A 15,000-nucleotide genomic window follows, 5' to 3' on the forward strand; every position below is an offset into this window, starting at 1 on the left:
GAATATCGTCACATGACGGAAATAAAAATCAACATACACAAAACACACAATAATGACTCAATCATTCAACAATGACTTTGCTAAAAAAATGTGTGCTTTGTATTGTATCTATTTACCCATTCTATATTTCAATGACAAACTGTATTTTATAGTTGAAAACATACGTTGGCATACGTTTTCAAAGGGAATGATCGGGATTCCAAATCGTCTGTTTTCAGTGTTTGCACTCAACCAATGAACCCAAAGGAAGGTTGGTAAACTAAAGAAAGGACTGAGCTATTTTCTAAATGTTTGTTTAATACCAGCTCATATTACTTTAGATTAATGTCATGCTCTGTGCTCACCTGTGCTAACGATTAGCACTGTTTTGCATCACCGCACCAACCTCCAAACTGTCAGTTGTCACAATGCTACGATGCTTACGGATGATTTTTAGGCTTGTCACAGAGGCCCAGGTCTGAAACAATTACCTCACAGACGAAAGGAACCCGCATAGGGTTTATGCTAATAAGGCCAGAATGTACTCCAGGGCCATGAGGTCTAAAAAAAGCACCAGGTGGGACAGAACAATACGTTTTTATGGAGTTTAATAACCTTGCTCAAATGTTGCCTGTACCGTCTCCTATTCTGCTCCATTTGTTTGAATAAGTTTATGTTACCAAAATGGACGTAAACTAAATCATACCAAACGTTTGTCTAGTTTACTCATGATTCCCATAGGCTACTGTACTCACAAATATGCCATTACTTAACTTTTTACAGGGTTATAAATAAAAAGAAACATCATGAAAGCTTTAAATGTAAGAGCAAAGCATTCACATAAAGAAAATTTGTAGAAAATACAGTTGTGTGAAGTATATTACTACCGGTAAACTGCCGGGAAATGGTAAATGTAATCATTATGGAAATGTAGGCTGTACTCCTAGTCGAACCAGACGCAAAGGCCTATATATATATAGGTTGTGATACTTTTCTCAAGAGATGAAGACCTGATCGCATTTCATGCTTTATTTATACTTTAACCACTATCACTATCCTAATCTTTACAACATCCCATTGTATAGCACTGGGAAACATGTCCATTCCTCACATTAAAAGATCAGCGTGACACACTTCCGACAAATATTGTCCTTCTTCTCTCTTCTGTAAGCAAGTTTCTTTGTTCCTCTTCTCCCTTGCATGTTCACTACGTATTGTCTTGTCAACAGCACGGCATACTAAAGCAAGCACAACAAACAAGCCTACTCCCAGGTGTCTCTGGAGGCGGATCCACCACAAATCATGGCTAATTACCGCTTATTTCCCTGTTAGAGCGAGCTAATATGTTGCCCCAATTACATGTTGTAGCAGAAACCGGGTACACCAATTAGCACACATCCTAACCGGCTAACCGTTTCCTTTAGCATTGGCGGAGGCCCATTCAGATGGGCTGAACGTCACACCGCCGTTCTCTGTGAAGCCCGGTGAGTACCTGCCTACATTCCCCGCGTGGCTACCTGCTCACACTCAATCATAACTGACAGGCTACTGGGTGGTGGCTAATTGGCGATGTTGAATTTCGGCCTAGGATGTCTTCTTAAAATTTGGTCAAGGAGGTCCTCATTATTATTACAAGGGGCATATATTTGATTGAGTTTCTCTTTTGATTTGTGTCGGACGATCAATCAAAGTCAATGCCAGGGACAATTCGGTCATATTTAATATTAGAAGGGACCTATTCCGTCCATCCTTGGCCCGTAACATATGCCTGTGGATTTATTTCACTGCTATTTTCATAATAATACTGTTGACTGTTTCAATTTAAAATAGTGAAAATGAAACAATAGCAAATGGCTCTTGTTACCCATTACAATGTACGAACACATATAGAGCACTCTGAAAGTATTGCTCTTACACATGTTGGTTTCTAAACTGTAACTCAATAAGGTTGCCGAGGTGCACTACAACTCCACACAGTTCCCTGTGCCTCAGAGGGCTGCACACTCAAATCCCTTTGCTGTGGGATCCGTTACACAACTACGGCTGCAAAAACCTACCATACACTTCAAATACTGCGTGTTGTATGCTTTTGTTTTGGCCTTCTGTTGAATTTGGAGTGCACTTTGCTGAGCTGGGCCATCTCCTCCAGACGTAGCTATTATGCAATAATACCATTTATTTATTTATTTATTTATTCATTATTGTCATTCAGCACAATTTTGTGTAGTTCCTCCATTTTCCTTGCTTTGCTAAATGTGCATAAATGTAAACTCATGGGGTTGCAGAAGAACTCCCACAGCAGATAACTAGGGCTACCTTTCCACTGGGCTAACCTGCAGCCCAGTGGAGAGAGGGTTCTTCACCCCAGGTGAGCCCCCCTGCCCTTCCCTGAGCAGAAGCCCAGTTTCCCAGCAGATGTCTTGACAGGAACCCTGTGGTGGGACTCCCCCGCCCTGGCCCTGGCGGTGTTTGGACTGGCTGTGGTCAGAGGTCTGCGTAGATAGCTGCCCGGCGGGCTCTCTTCCTGGGCTACAGACCTAGGGCGAGCCAGAGGGGCGGCTCTGCGACCGAAGAATATCCCTTTTGATAAGTACATTAGCTTGCCAATTAATGAATAGTCATAGTAGTAATAAGATAATTAATTATGTTCGAAACTAAATATTGTTTATCTTCCTTCAAACAGTGAAAACCCCAGTAATGCAATGGAATATAAAAATGAGAGAGTTGAGAGACACCATTTTTTTTATTAGGTCAATTTATCATCTACTGGCTAGTATCTATCTATCTATCTATCTATCTATCTATCTATCTATCTATCTATCTATCTCTCTCTCTCTCTCTCTCTCTCTCTCTCTCTCTCTCTCTCTCTCTCTCTCTCTCTCTCTATCTATCTATCTATCTATCTATCTATCTATCTATCTATCTATCTATCTATCTATCTATCTATCTATCTATCTATCTATCTATCTATCTATCTATCTATCACTCTGTCTCTATCTATCTACCTGTCCAACAATCTATCTAAAGGCTAGTATAGCATTTAATAATAAGTTTAAGCTTTTTTTTCAAACTTTTTTTGTTACTTAGAATTTACGAAAGCTGTGATGCTCACATTTCAGCAGAATGCTGTATCCTGCCCTCGTGAAGTCGGCATCATTTAAACCATCAAATATATATAACGGCATTTAAAAACTAAATCTAGATTTTTGTATAGATAAGAATAGTTTATTATACTAAAATATATATTGAAGAAAACAGCAAGGACAATCAAGTATTTCAAACACACAAGCGCCAACATGCGATTCACACTTTGCATATAACCACTCTATAAAGTTATTACTTTGCTACAACCGCCCACTGCATCCTAAACCGTCCACAATCAGTGCTCCTGCACTAACTTTGTAACACGTTGTTATCGCGGGGCGAGATCTCCGCTGAGCGGAGTTTCCCCTTTAAGAGCGTGTCTTCGGGGTGGCGCTTTCTCCCATCAAGGCTTCTTGATATTAATAGCGCCGCTGTGTCTTCCTCTTCTGACGTAATGCCCACAGCTAGCCTACAGACAGACGAGCAGAAAGGTCCTGTCACAGCTAGGCGATAACACTAGTCTGAAAAACACACAACCTAGCAGCTCTGCCCTGCTTTGGCGTGACCAGCAAAATCCCGGCGCAGAGCCGCTTAACATTGCCATCGTTACCACATCGGAATTGCGTAGTTTCAGAGCCAAATCACCCACTAAACAGTCGGTATTAGCCTAGTTTGATACGCTGCCGTGGAGCCTTAACTCTACCTCTCTTCCCCCCCTTCTCAGACCCAACAGACAAGCCAAGAAACAGTCACCCCGAATCGACATCATCAACAAACAAAAAAAAAGCCCACAAAGAGAGACGAAGCAGCCAGCCAGCAAAACCATCCAGCCACCATCTTAACAGGCTGCTCAGAGAGAGAGAGAGAGAGACAAACACAGAGACACAGGGCTAATGCTGGTCTGATCAACAGGTAAGCGGCAGCACACTAAACACAACAAATACACCACAACCGCCTAGTGGGTGCTGCAGTGGCGCTTCTAGAAGCCGAGATCGTAGCGTGGACGCCCGGCCGAGACCGCACGTTGTACGGGGTGGCTGGCTGGCTGGCGGATGCATGCGTGTGTGTGTGTGTGTGTGTGTGTGTGTGTGTGTGTGTGTGTGTGTGTGTGTGTGTGTGTGTGTGTGTGTGTGTGTGTGTGTGTGTGTGTGTGTGTGTGTGTGTGTGTGTGTGTGTGTGTGTGTGTGTGTGTGTGTGTGTGTGTGTGTGTGTGTGTGTGTGTGTGTGTGTGTGTGTGCGCGGTGGGCTGACGAAAAATAAACGCTGGGTATCAACAAGTAATTTAACGGGTAACACACTGACTGCAGCCCCCCCACGCTACAGGGATGAATCAGCTTGTTGTAGTGCTGGTAGTTTTTAGTTTGTGTGCACTGGTCTTATGTAACTATAACGGCCTCAGAGTGGCGGTAGGGGAAGGAAGATTTGCTGAATGAGAGAGAGGGAGAGAGGGGAGAGGAAAAGTGTGTGGCACCGCTTTGAATTCACATGGCATTTAGATTTGGTTGGGTCAGACACACGCTTCACAAATACAAATAAGGGCTCCTGCGGACGGGATAGCTGGCTACCGCCTCCATTGTGATGCCCGTGGAGGACACAGGGGACGTGTTGTGACTTTGTCGCTACAAGGTTAGTTTTTCGGTATTTTTTGTTTGTGTTGTTTATCTGCTTATCTACTTTCATTGATTTCCGTTAGTGAGGTCCTGAGATGTGGATTGATGAAGTTTGAAACCGTGGACCCCCTCCCGGGAGTGACTTTCTATAAGTAACGCGGTTATTCGCGAGTTAGATTGTGTTATGTGTTTTTTTTCGTTGTTTGCTTGTTCATTCGGACTTAATCCCGAAGTCAGAGTTGATACTCAAGTTCAGACGTGGACGTCCTATCGTCCTCCGTGTGACGCACGAACAAGAGAGAGGTGCTCATGGTGAACCGTTTTAAAGTGAGTTTGATAGCGGGCTGTTTGTGTTGATCCACCGGGGGACTGTGAGAAAGTGTGTGGCCCAGATGAAAGAGTGTTGTCTCTGAACGGGGCGGGGGTGGGGGGGGGGGGGGAGATCGCAGCGGATATCGCGCTTTTCCTCCTCAACTCCTTCATTGTTATACGAAGTTTCGGAGTGCGGCGGCGTGGTGGATGCGACACAGAGTCCCACTTCAAAACAACTTCACAACTACTAACTAAAGTTAAAACCTAGGGTAGTAAAGTGGGAGCTGGTAACACCGGTTGATGTCGGGGAATCTTGAACTGCTTTTCCCCTGAACTTGAGGGGGGTGGTGAAAAAAAAGTTTCCCCCGTTCGTAAGTAACTGCGATGTTCCTTTGAGATAAGAGCGGGTAGGCATGACAACTCGCTGCGGAGACCAGGGTATGTGGAGGCAGCACAAAAGAGCCACACAGATTGCAAAGGACGCCTTTTAGATAGCCCCGGCGTTTCTATAACTCTGAACCCATCGAACTGTTTAAGTGCCCACTTTTATTTCACAGATAACTTAAATTATCCTGGAGAGAGAGAGAGAGAAAAAAAAGAGGAAGAGTTGAATTGGCAACTCTTCCAAAGCAGAGAGGCCATGCAATTCTCAAATAAACTTAGGGTCTATATTTATTCTTTCTCAGACTCGTAAAGAAGTTTCTTTATATTTTATGTATTTAATTATTCTTGGGTTAACCCATACAGTTCTGTGGCAAGAATTATGAGGATTTTTCAAATTTGTGATTTAAAGATCTCCAGCACTTGGTCCAGTAATTCGTTTTTAGTACATGTGTGTGGAGAGAATTATTATAGGCCTATGAATTCAGTAAGACAACCTGTAGGTGCTCAGAGTCGATGAGTAGTTCTTTAAGGGCTAAACATAATATAATAAAGGTCATAAAATGATAATAAGCACAATGTTTATGGGAGCTGTCTATGGGATCGGTTAAAGATAATCTGTTGGAGACTTAAGAAGGGAGTGAGGACTACACAGTAGTATTAGTAGTAGTAGTATACCTTGAGGCAAAACCCCGTAGTCAATCTGTAGTTATGATATGGTCATTTGTGATGTGTGATAAGATGGTATCTTGTGGCATAGTTATGTGTGTTAAGTGTTTGTCGTTGTTACTATTGTGTGTTACTATCAAATAAAGAGATTATAATGTGAAATTGAATATGATAATTTCTACATAAAATTCAATTATTAGTCAAAAGTAGTGTATGTTTGTATACAACATTTTCACTTGACACATTTTTTTCGGAATGCTTTTTAAAACTTTTGCAAAACTTCCAAACTTTCACTGGGCTGCGAGTTGCGGTTCTCTGTTGGTGGGACACGCTGAGCGACTAACTGTTGCTGTTTTGGTCCAAAGTTATTTCCATTTCTAAATTGAACAAATGACGCACAGAGGGACCTCCGCTGCGCATTCAGTGCTTGCTCTGAAGTCACGTTACTTTTATCTGGACAGTTATTGATGGGAGAGTATGGTTATAAAACTGTGATGGCCAATACTTTCTGTCTAGTGTCATGCTTAATGCAAGACCAAAGAAAAGTATAGGGATCTCTAGCAAACCACTTTCAAAGGTATGGTTTTGCAGATCGTGGACCTTCTCAAGTGACACGTTTAGCGATGGCCCGAACAAGTACCTATGAATCTCGTTGATTGTTGGCATGGGGAATTGAAATGTGTTCATTATATTATTCACAAGATGTGGGAAGTTTCTGAACTTTCTTAAGGGTGTGTTCGATGTCTCTTAAAATGACATGGTGGCTTATAATATTGTTTCAGGCCCAACTCTGGAATGTAGTTTTTTAATCATTTTAATTCATCTTATTCCGGTGTGTGTGTGTGTGTGTGTGTGTGTGTGTGTGTGTGTGTGTGTGTGTGTGTGTGTGTGTGTGTGTGTGTGTGTGTGTGTGTGTGTGTGTGTGTGTGTGTGTGTTTATCTGTGCGTGTGTGGTTTTCTTTCATAGACCTCTTAAAAACCAGATCATCTACTTCTCCCTGGTAGCATCCGTGTCAGGCAAAGCAGGCAATGTTCTTAATTTCAACTTAAAGTCTTTTCAGGAGAGAAGGAAAACCTACAATATATACCCCGCCGGCCCTCTCTTTCCCCCCGCACTCTCCTCATTCTCTGAAACCTTTTTACAACGTGTATAACCGTCTATTACAGCCACGATGGACCCTGACAAAAGTGAACTACTTATCGCACTGAGCCGGTCGCTTCTTACCCCCCCGGTCCGATGGAAGAATCCCAACTGCACGTGATCTGTCTCCCTTTTTAAACATTCAGCAACTCGGAGCAAAGTTCCCCTGAAAGCAACGGAGCGATCCACCCTCCATACTAGATGACTCTCTCTTACTTCTTCCCCCTTCCTTTCCTTTGTTTGTGTTTCTGTGCATTACAACCTTGTTCTACGCCGCTGTTAAACGGCACAGCCAGTGGACGACTTCCTAAAGACAAGATGTGCATGTGTGTGCGTGAGCACGCGTTTGTTTGCGTGTGTGTGTGCGTGTCCATCCTACAGTGGGTTTCTGTGTGCGGACGAGAGAGTGCCCTGGCCCTCTCATATGGCCGCAACATGTGAAGTTTCTGAATTGGAAATACAGAGGGAGAAAAAACGTTTGGACAGACGTGGGGTGGAGAGAGGGAGCGATGGATCGAGAGACCTAGAGAGAGACAGTGAGAGACGGGAAGAGAGAGAGCGAGGGGAAAAGCAACATGGGGCTAGCCATGTCAGAACCGTCCTGTTCAATTGGTGGAAACGTATATCTTGTGTTTTATTGATGGTTTACGGCTCTGTAAGGCATTATGAGGAACAAGTGTAGAGGTTTAGCGGGGCCGCCAGTCTCTGGGCTCCCTGCTTGTTTTAGGAGCAGAGGTACTTCTGTGTAAGGCGAGAGAGGGAGAGATGTGGGGAGAAGGCAGTGTAAACAGGTTGTATTGAAGTCACTTTCAATTCACTTTAAGTTGGTTGGTCCCGTTTGCTCACCCAATCAAAATTGAAGTGAGACTTGACACAGAAAAAAAGAGAGTTGTATTTCAAAAAGATTGGTATGAGATTATTTTGCTCAAAAAGACGAACACTCAATTTACTGATAAAGATTAAAAATCCAAAGGGAAGTTGACCTTTGATGAATTTCGTATCATATCGTCTATCTTATAAGTGAACTTTACATAAATACATTTACATGGTGTTTTAGTAATACATTTTATTTCTGGCTTATATGCATGGAAACCAATTTTGACCAAATAAATTAAAAAAAAATGTTAGGAGGACATGGCAATTAAAAAAAAGTATAAATATAAAATTGATGATTAACTAAAGTAAAAAGTACATTAACACATTGGATAAATATCATGCAATATTCATCCATAAAATGTTTTTATGTTTTGTTTATGATATATCTCTATATAGATAGACATAGATTTAAATAAAATGATTCCACAAACATTTAATAAAAACACTTTCTATCAGAATTATTTTTTTAGTAGTCGCATCAAAAATGTGTTCAAATGCCAGCACAAGGAAAGGAGAGAAGGCGAGGTACAGAATAGAAAATGTCTAGATGCAGGTTAAAGATATCACTTTTTCCCGCCCAAATCCTTTCCAAACAGTGAGTGACAAGCAACCCCGTCTCATGCTAGCCAGCGGCGCAGCGCAGAGCTAACTCCAGATTGGACCTAGCGCAGCCTGGCCCTGCCGCTGGTTCTTCTCTCCGGTGCTGGCCTTGTTTGGAGATAAGCTCTTAGCGGATCACAGCCTCGTTCCGGAGATAACCGGCCCGCTTAGAAAATGGAAACTTATGACGAAGGTCCCGTCCGACCTCAGTGGAATACCATGCAGCCTTTTTATGCAAGGTTTGTTGATCGTGTTTGGAAAATGTGGTCTGATAGGTAGCTTGTGATTCATGGGTTTGGTTTATAACGTTACGCACTGCACTTTTAATCTTTTATGATGGTGTTTAATCTATAATGATGGTGTTTTACAGTCTATCAGTTTGAACTAATCTAGGTGTGGTAGTTTTCAAGAGATGAAGATAAAGATGAATTGGTTAAAGTCTTAATCACTGTGAATCACAGGGAACATTGTGCCCTTTTCTCCCATAACTAGTTGAACCTGTCTGCCTGTTTTCTGCTTTCGTAGGATTTGATCACACCCAAACAAGTGTTTGAATGTGGAAAACATTCAACTTGGGTTTATTCAATATTATCTTTGAAGTTGGCCCTGTGAATTACATTTTTTAATCCTAAAACTTTGAAAGGAGATTCTGGCAATTTAATATTAAAACATAAAGTGCAGAATGTATGGGTGTAGTCTCTACACAAATCAGTGTTTGTTTTTCAGAGTTGTCAAGAGAGCAGGGTGATGTTGTGGCCGATTTAAATTCATCTTAGAAAAATATGTAATTTTGTACATGATACACAGATGGTCCTTTTTCTCATCTGAAAAATCAGCTTATCTTCATGTAAAGGGTAGAGTTGAAGAATATTGACAATTGTTTATTTGCATATTGTGCTTATTGTTGTCTTTTTTCTGCTTGTGTGATAGTTCTTATTTTTTGAAGAATTTTTTTTATTTAGCAACTGATTGTGTGCTGATCATGCCGGCTTTCTGTAGCATTATTATCCACTTTTTAAACGCTAGCCTCATGTCTATAGTCAGTCACTTCATCATATCATCCCTGTCCACTATTTGCTGTTTACCATTTTTTACCGTCCTTTAAAGCCATAGTTATGAAACCTCTCTTCCTTTATCTGAAGAGTTTTACTCAACATAACACCTCCCCTGAACGATGATGTGTCTCGCTTACGCTCTAATTTACAGACGGTCCCTAACACCACATCGCTGTTTTCTCCCAATAAGAAGCGAAGGATAGCATAAAGGGTATCAGCCAGCCATCCTTAGCGAGGTCTGCGGTTAAGATGAAGGAAAGCATCCATTCGTCATGGGCAGTTTGTTTAACGGACAACATCTCATTGCGGGCCCGCTGGCGATCTTGGCTAGCAGGTCCAGCCCTGGCACTTCCTTTGTTATTAGGGGCCGCAGGTTTTATTGATGTCCCAGGGACACAAATGTTGTTTTTCTAGAACTATCCGCTCCTCTTTTGTTGTGTTTCTGGGCTTTTACGATTTAACGCTTATGATGGATTCTATCATTCGATGAGCGATTCAGAGATTCCGGAGCGTTCTCCCATTGTCGACTGTTCAGGGGAAATGCAGTAAAAAAAAATGTATCTTTGATTAGGGTACAGTGTCTTGTTAGGGCTCACATTGGCATATACTTCTTTACTTTTAAAATATATATATTTTAAACTTTGCAAACTTTCTTCCTAGATGGCTAATATTTTTTTTACCCTGAGTGTCCACACTGTGGACTATTCTCTGGCATGGACTCACAAACATAGGATGGAATGGGAGTTAAATTAAACATGAATTCCCTTTGAAAGTATGCCTGCTTTGACTTAGCTGTGACTCAACTGAAATATGCTGCAGTAAGCGTGACGGTTACCTGTTAGTACATTGTAAACACCTGTTGACATGGGTTTCATTTCGTATGTAAAAATGTTTGTTCAAATTATTCTCTGACTTCGGTAAGAGATTAGAACATTATGAAATCTTGGAAAATACGATTTATTTTGAATGGGTGTGGAATCGCTGTGCTTACATTTCCTATTTATAGACACCCACACACACACACAGATAATGACATTTTTTCTTCAATTGGATGGGCCATGAATACCTACCTTATTTCCTCCAGACATCGAACTTTATTATCGAGCTCCATTTCCAACATTCAGCCAGTAACATTCTCTTAGATAATCTCCCGTAAATCAAACTTAAACACGCATCTCGGAGTAACAGAAAACGTTTTATTTGACCCTGAAAAAAAACTGAAAACCCAAGAGCGTGGACCACACAGGAAAAGGCAGTTGGGTTCTTGAAGATTCTAGACAGTCCGCTGCCAATGCTGGGTCGAGGCCATCGCTGGATGATGGTTTTTCCACAGCGATAGACGCCGTTTCTGATTCCATCACCGCCACTGCCTGTGCTTGATGTGTCTGTTTTTTTTATTTTTTATTTTATACACAGTACGCCCTCAGTCCCCTATTCGGTAATCATATCCCAGAGTAGGCCTTCTCACTCTCCACCCCGCCTGTCTATACTCCCCCCCCAAAAAAAAAAAACTTGCTCCAACAGTTTTTTTTGCTTGCTTTTAACTTTAAAAACAGTACAGTAGAACTGAAGTTGGACTGGGTTTTGAGTCCAACTTTGTAGAAAGTTCCTTGACGTTATGAAACACTTTCTTCAAAGGCAAACCCGTGCGCTGTCTGTTGCCATGTCAAAATAGGAAATCAGTGGAAGGATGCATTGGGATTAAGTTTACTAAACACTTCAAAGACCCCCTTGATGGCGCTACAGTTTGCTAACGACATAATTCAGCCTTCTTCCTCTCATGTCAAATCACAAACATTTCAGTTTCGGTATCCGGAATCAAGGTGTTTTCAAGAATCTTTTTACAAATTTCCAGATGCAGGGAATCCCCCAACCAAACTTGAATCAGCAGGTTATTTTTTTGTGTGTTTGTTGTAGCTATCTTTACTGTCAATGGCAAAGTACTCCAAACTGTCCCTTTGTTATGACTCATCAAGTGTGTGTGTGTGTGTGTGTGTGTGTGTGTGTGTGTGTGTGCGTGCGTGCCCTGTCATGCAAGGCAGCCTAAAATCTCTCCTTTGGTCTGTGCACATCTGTCACTGGATCACTCACACTGTACTCTTCCATCAATGCGCTCATGATTTAGCACGTGACCTGATACCCCAAAACACTGCTGGCGGAAATTTATACGGTTTCCTTTCAAAAATACCCGGTGTGTGTATTTGAATGTCATGCCATCCGCGTTCCTGCGCTTTGTTTTGCGTATCTAACAGAAACAAAACAAACAAGCAAAAAAAGACCAGCGATAATGGTGTGCTTTCACAATTTGCCCATGTCACTTTAGGTAGCCTTCTCCCCAGCAGTGCATTCGAACACAAGTGTAAGTGCGGCTAAACATGCACACCCGCATCCACGCTGATTACCAACAAGTACCGTTTCAGTGTGTTTGTGTGCGTGTGTTTGTTAATGTTAAGCCACTTAAGAAACTGCATTGTGAGATCTAAGTTAACTAGCTTATATGGGCGCATTTGCCATACTGCGATTAGTAAAATGTTTTGCAACAATATTTCATAATGCTGCTTTTTGTGTAATTAAAGCCATGTGTTTGCGTGCATGTGGGTTATGCGTGTTTATCTTATGCCACGTGAGTGCCAGTCTTTTAAGGTTTAGTTTATAACGACTGGCCTACCTGCTGTAGAAGGCAGTTTTTTTTTTTTCGCCGGCTTCTAGAACCAGCCTATGAGATCCCTGGTGTATACACAGCACGCTTTTACAGATTGAAAGACACACACACGCACACACACACACACACACACACACACACACACACACACACACACACACACACACACACACACACACACACACACACACACACACACACACTCACACAAACACACCTCCACACACCCCCATTAGTATAGCAGTCTGGGGTCTGGCTGAAACATCTGGTGGCTGAGTAAGTTTTCAAAGTAGTCTTTGTCCTCACTCTGGGCATGCATTTCTGCATGTGTGCACACATGTGTCGGCCTGTGCGTGTGTATGCGTGTTTCGGCGTGTGCGCGTGTCTGTGTATGTGTGTGCGGGCGTGCGCATGTGTGTAATGAGGGTCAGACTTTTAACGGCGTCCTGTCAAATTAAAACTGATTTAAGCAGCTACTTATACTTTTTTTTTTATTAAGTGAATGACCAGTCTAGCCTTGCTCGATGGTGTGTGTTTGTGTGTGCGTATTTGTGTGTGTGTGTGTGTGTGTGTGTGAGTGCCTCCATGCTAATATGATCAGAATAAAGATTTCAGCATGTTGCTAATACCTTTTTTTTCGTCGTTTTTTCCGTCCCTTAATGAAGTCAATCGGCCCCACCTCCATCAGTAAGGCAGTGCTCTGTGTTTATGACTCAATGGCTGCCTCATGTCATACCGGCGGGGGAGTCGTCCCCCCCCCCCCCCCCCCCCCCTTTAAACTCGCCGTCTGGTTGGACACTCATCGGAACGGCTCTCGTCAGCTAGTCTTGTTGTTGACGAAGTGGTACCGAGGGAAAAGAGCTCATGCTACAGGTAGTTTTAGGATGAAAGATGGCTGAGACACCCGGTCCAAAATGTATCCCACTGAAAGGATTGAAAGGATCCGGTGTCATGGTAACGGTATGTCCCAAGTTGTGAACCAATAGAACCAACTTCTTTTTCTGCAGTCGTTTTGGCCCCTCAAACTTCTGTATAATACAACATTTTGGAATGGCCATTTCTCTTGTCGATGCTAATAGGGCTATGGCTATTCATGGTTTTGTCTCAGGGCCCTGTCTTTTTTTTTTTTTTTAAGATTTCTTTTTGCATTTTAATGCTTTATTATAGAGTGAGATAGAGAGGAAGGTATGGGAGATGGAGGGGAGGACATTCAGCAAATGACCACGGGCAGGACTCGAACCCGGGTCGCTGCGTTTAGGACTGAGCCTATATGGTACGCGCTCTGCCTGGTGAGCTGCTAGGGCGTCCCCCAGGGCCCTGTCTTTTTAACCAGCCTCTCAATGCTTGTTGTCAATCTTGGTCCAGTGCACATGGGTGGAGTTGTACCTCGGACGAAGAGCAAGATCTGGAGGTCGGCATTAATCTGATTGGTGTTTGATCGATGATATGCGACCGGGTATTCACCATGGCCAGGGCGCATGCTTTGGACACACATCCACGGCGCTGTTCACCTGACCATACTTGGCTTCCAAGGCCAAGGGTGTGGTTTAAGAGAAGGCCATAGGGTTTGTCCGCGACCTCCCCAGTTCTACTCTACGCAGTTTGGCCCCCTGATTAGTGAAACTATCGGCGCCCCCACCTGTCCTGGGGGGGGGGTCACTAAACAATCATGAAACCCCATAGCGCTGCCTGGGGTGGCGCTTGGTTTTAACATCAGGGTGAGATAATGAGGAGTGTTGTGGGACTGTATAGGAGCATTCATTTTATATCCAACCTTAGATGGAACGCAGACCCCATGGAGCCCGTGAACCATTCTCACCACCCAAATCAGCTGAAACATCGACGTGTGGCTGCTTGGCCTTGGCCGACTAGCTTCAGATTGTCTTTTGCCTTAAAACCATTTTTTAAATGTGCGCGTTGCTTTTTGACTTGTTTGCATTGGCAACACACCGCAGGAGTCATTGCTTAAATTTGTGCGGGTGATGATAGATGTGAAGCTAGCTGAATCGTTTACACAGCGTCTCTTCATTGTTGCTGTAAATCCCAAAGGCAGTCTTGTGCCCTCGCGAGGCAGTTTGAGAAGACCTGGCTGTTGTCTACGTTCCTTAAAGGTTAACGGCAGTGCCAAGACGGGTTACGCCCATACGGTCTGTACCACAATTAATATGAGGTGTGTGACTCTGTATTGCTGTACTTAGAAGTAATCGGCAACAAATACTGGCTACTGCTGCTACTCTTTGCTGTACCTAGTCTGTTGCGCAACCAAAACCTTTGTTTCTGTTTTTTTGGGATAACTGCAGCTAATTACTTTGTACCTAGCTATAACCGCCTTGATATCAACCTGGATTAATCTGATCTCACTTGAAGTCATTTAATACAAAGTAAGTCCATGGTTTTTCAGTGTGGCGCTAACACTAGCAGAGATACACTGATTTTGAAGGGATAATTGTAAACATAGCACTTTTTAGAGTTTCGTATAGGGAAGTGTATCTTTGGCCTCCCAGCCACAAACCTTTTTTGTTTAAAATAATACTGTCTGGTTTCTAAGGAGACCAATATACTTGGTATGAATGCAGAATCAGGAAGCTAGAGATCTGGAGTATTTTAAACAATTTTTTCTTCTAACTAATG

General features: G+C 42.7%; 1 protein-coding gene across 1 annotated transcript in view; it reads left to right on the forward strand.

Moving 5' to 3' along the window:
- Nucleotides 1-3,409: 3,409 nt before the first annotated feature.
- Nucleotides 3,410-15,000, forward strand: part of trps1 (trichorhinophalangeal syndrome I) — a 70,630-nt gene continuing 59,039 nt past the window's right edge. The window contains 1 exon segment of the mRNA XM_060043096.1: nt 3,410-4,689. The gene's annotated coding sequence lies outside the window, so the exon portion shown is untranslated.

This window comes from Gadus macrocephalus, chromosome 22 (genome assembly GCF_031168955.1).
Source record: "Gadus macrocephalus chromosome 22, ASM3116895v1".
Taxonomy (NCBI): domain Eukaryota; kingdom Metazoa; phylum Chordata; class Actinopteri; order Gadiformes; family Gadidae; genus Gadus; species Gadus macrocephalus.